General features: G+C 30.7%; 1 long non-coding RNA gene across 1 annotated transcript in view; it reads right to left on the bottom strand.

Moving 5' to 3' along the window:
- The window catches only part of LOC115414054 (uncharacterized), a 17,726-nt gene that overhangs the window by 4,534 nt on the left and 8,192 nt on the right, over nt 1-5,000 (bottom strand). Inside the window, exon 2 of the long non-coding RNA XR_003934547.1 lies at nt 4,325-4,326. This is a non-coding gene — a long non-coding RNA (uncharacterized LOC115414054). The remainder of the gene's footprint in view (nt 1-4,324; nt 4,327-5,000) is intronic.

Genomic DNA, 5,000 nt, shown 5'->3' with positions numbered 1-5,000 from the left:
CAAATATAACAAATATGACAAATATAACAAATATAACAAATAAAACAAATATGACAAATATAACAAATATAACAAATATAACAAATATGACAAATATGACACATATAACAAATATAACAAATATGACAAATATGACAAATATGACACATATAACAAATATAACACATATAAGTAAAATGACTGCAGTTGAACACAACACATCAGTGGGAACAGACTGGACTCACCTCCACTTGGTTCAGTTCAGTTCAGTTCGGAACGGCTCGTGGCTCGGTTCCCGGCCCGTTCGTCCCTCCCTCTGACCGGCCCGGACCACCGGCTGAACACGGACAACCACCACCGAACATGTAACCCAACATTTCCCGCACATCTGCACCGGTTTTCCTGTCAGAGTCCAGACCCGCACATCCAGCCGCACGCGCACTCACCTGTCCACACCTGTGTGTGTGTGTGTGTGTGTGTGTGTGGGGGGGGGGGGGGGGGGGGGGGGGGCTCTCAATTGCACATCTTCGCGTGCGTTCGGTGGTCATGTGACCGGTAGTTTGGATTTGTCTTTTTTTTTTTTTTTTTTTTTTTTTTTTTTTTTTTTTTTAACGGAGCTGTGACTGACCTGGAATCACCTGTAGACTAATTATGTCCAGAAATTACACTGTACAAAATATTTATTGTAAAAACAGGGCAGAATTATTTTAATGAAAATGACTTTAGGAAAAAACTGAATCCATTGTTTTTGTATTTTATATTATGTCAAACTGTAATTTTGGGAGTAGACTCTTACCTACATCCTATCATCATCATCATCGTCATCATCATCATCCACAGATCATGGATTTTATTTTTTACAGTTTATATTGTGAACGAGTTTCATTCACGTTCAAACACAAACAAATAAACAAAGTGACAGATTCATTTAAAGTTTAAAACAACTTTAATAAAGGTTTTGTCATTTTCTACAACTTTTATTTATTATTGATCAAACTCAGATCTGAGGAACTTTCCAGAAAGTGCCAGATTTCTGAGCCAATCAGCGGTTTGATCATGTGACTCAGACATTTCCCATCATGCATTGAGCTCTGGAGAGGGTCAGCGTCGGTCTTGATCATGGTCAGTTGACGCTGGCGTTTCCATTGTGTCTTCAGGGTCAGTGAAGTGATCACAAGAGAGAAGACAGTAGGTTCCTGTAGAAAAAAGTACTGATATATAATGTATATGTATGTAATATATAATGTATATGTATGTAATATATAATGTATATGTATGTAATATATACTGTATATGTATGTAATATATAATGTATATGTATGTAATATATACTGTATATGTATGTAATGTATAATGTATATGTATGTAATATATAATGTATATGTATGTAATATATAATGTATGTGTATGTAATATATACTGTATATGTATGTAATATATAATGTATATGTATGTAATATATACTGTATATGTATGTAATATATAATGTATATGTATGTAATATATAATGTATGTGTATGTAATATATACTGTATATGTATGTAATATATAATGTATATGTATGTAATATATACTGTATATGTATGTAATATATACTGTATATGTATGTAATATATAATGTATATGTATGTAATATATACTGTATATGTATGTAATATATAATGTATATGTAATATATAATGTATGTGTATGTAATATATAATGTATATGTATGTAATATATACTGTATATGTATGTAATATACAATGCATTTGTATGTAATATATACTGTATATGTATGTAATATATACTGTATATGTATGTAATATATAATGTATATGTATGTAATATATACTGTATTTGTATGTAATATATACTGTATATGTATGTAATATATACTGTATATGTATGTAATATATAATGTATATGTATGTAATATATAATGTATGTGTATGTAATATATAATGTATATGTATGTAATATATACTGTATATGTATGTAATATACAATGTATTTGTATGTAATATATAATGTATATGTATGTAATATATACTGTATTTGTATGTAATATATACTGTATATGTATGTAATATATACTGTATATGTATGTAATATATAATGTATGTGTATGTAATATATACTGTATTTGTATGTAATATATACTGTATATGTATGTAGTATATGTATGTAATATATACTGTATATGTATGTAATATATACTGTATATGTATGTAATATATAATGTATATGTATGTAATATATACTGTATATGTATGTAATATATAATGTATATGTATGTAATATATAATGTATGTGTATGTAATATATAATGTATATGTATGTAATATATACTGTATATGTATGTAATATACAATGCATTTGTATGTAATATATACTGTATATGTATGTAATATATACTGTATTTGTATGTAATATATAATGTATATGTATGTAATATATACTGTATATGTATGTAATGTATAATGTATATGTATGTAATATATAATGTATATGTATGTAATATATAATGTATGTGTATGTAATATATACTGTATATGTATGTAATATATACTGTATATGTATGTAATATATAATGTATATGTATGTAATATATACTGTATATGTATGTAATATATAATGTATATGTATGTAATATATAATGTATGTGTATGTAATATATACTGTATATGTATGTAATATATACTGTATATGTATGTAATATATAATGTATATGTATGTAATATATACTGTATATGTATGTAATATATAATGTATATGTATGTAATATATAATGTATATGTATGTAATATATACTGTATATGTATGTAATATACAATGTATTTGTATGTAATATATACTGTATATGTATGTAATATATACTGTATATGTATGTAATATATAATGTATATGTATGTAATATATACTGTATTTGTATGTAATATATACTGTATATGTATGTAATATATACTGTATATGTATGTAATATATAATGTATATGTATGTAATATATAATGTATGTGTATGTAATATATAATGTATATGTATGTAATATATACTGTATATGTATGTAATATACAATGTATTTGTATGTAATATATAATGTATATGTATGTAATATATACTGTATTTGTATGTAATATATACTGTATATGTATGTAATATATACTGTATATGTATGTAATATATAATGTATGTGTATGTAATATATACTGTATTTGTATGTAATATATACTGTATATGTATGTAGTATATGTATGTAATATATACTGTATATGTATGTAATATATACTGTATATGTATGTAATATATAATGTATATGTATGTAATATATACTGTATATGTATGTAATATATAATGTATATGTATGTAATATATAATGTATGTGTATGTAATATATAATGTATATGTATGTAATATATACTGTATATGTATGTAATATACAATGTATTTGTATGTAATATATACTGTATATGTATGTAATATATACTGTATTTGTATGTAATATATACTGTATATGTATGTAATATACAATGTATTTGTATGTAATATATACTGTATATGTATGTAATATATACTGTATTTGTATGTAATATATACTGTATATGTATGTAATATATACTGTATATGTATGTAATATATACTGTATATGTATGTAATATATACTGTACATGTATATAATATATACTGGACCTGGTATATATCATCAGCTGATTCTTTTTAAATGTGTTTATAGTTTCAGTTCACTGGTTCTTGTCTGTTTTTTCTCCACAGCTGTAATTTATTTATTCAACTGTCAGTTAAAAAAAAAAAAAAACACCAAAAATGTTCAGTTTGTCAGATTTTCTCATTTGACAGATCATCAGGGTTTAGACCTAGCCCAGTTTAGCCATAGCCCACTTTAGCCCCAGCCCAGTTGAGCCCCAGACCAGTTTAGCCCCAGCCCAGTTTAGCCCCAGCCCAGGTTAGAGCCAGCCCAGATGAGCCCCAGCCCAGTTTAGCCCCAGCCCAGTTTAGCCCCAGCCCAGTTTAGAGCCAGCCCAGTTTAGCCCCAGCCCAGTTTAGACCCAGCCCAGTTTAGCCCCAGCCCAGTTTAGAGCCAGCCCAGTTTAGCCCCAGCCCAGTTTAGAGCCAGCCCAGTTTAGCCCCAGCCCAGTTTAGAGCCAGCCCAGTTTAGACCCAGCCCAGTTTAGAGCCAGCCCAGATGAGTCCTGTTGGAGGTGGACTGGACAGGGTTCTGCAGGTGTTCTAATGTTCCGCCTGTTGGTTCTGATCCACATGTTCCAAACTGGACTCAGTTCTTCTCCTTCACAAACACTTTTCATCTGTTCTTTCATCTTCCTTCACTTCGTCCTGTGTTTGTTTGAACTCCTCTGTTTTTTCGTCTTTTTTTCAGTGAACCCGTCGTCGGTTCTGTTTAATGTCTGTCTGTCGTTGCCGTCCGCCGGTCCATGCGTCACCGTCGTGGTTTAGAACAAACCCCTGATGACTGCGGCGGTTCACGTACATCCCATAATATAGGATCAGCCTGTAAACCAATCTGTTTCCAATCTGCACTTCCATTTTCAGACTAAAGTACATTATGATGAAGGAACGGAGGAAGGGTCATCAGGAAGAAAAGGAGGAGACGGAGGAGGAGAAGGAGGAGGAGGAGGAGGAGGAGAAGATCATCAGCAGCGCAGGCTTTCATTCAACAGCACAATGTTCAAAACACACACACACACACATAATATTACTAATAAATATTGGATTCATTCAAACAGACGGTGACAGTTTTCAGCTGGAGTCACAGGTTTAAAGAAGGAAAACAAAGACGTGTTTCCACTACATGGAACTACCTGGACTAAACTGGACTGGACTGGGCTGGACTAGACTAGACTAGACTGGACTGGATTAGAGTGAACTAGACTGGACTGGACTGGACTGGACTGGACTGAACTAGACTGGACTGGGCTGGACTAGAGTGGACTAGACTGGACTGGATTAGAGTGAACTAGCCTGGACTGGACTGGACTGAACTAGACTGGACTGGGCTGGACTAGAGT

This window comes from Sphaeramia orbicularis, chromosome 22 (genome assembly GCF_902148855.1).
Source record: "Sphaeramia orbicularis chromosome 22, fSphaOr1.1, whole genome shotgun sequence".
In the NCBI taxonomy this organism is placed as follows: Eukaryota; Metazoa; Chordata; class Actinopteri; order Kurtiformes; family Apogonidae; genus Sphaeramia; species Sphaeramia orbicularis.
This window is presented reverse-complemented; position numbering and strand designations above follow the sequence as displayed.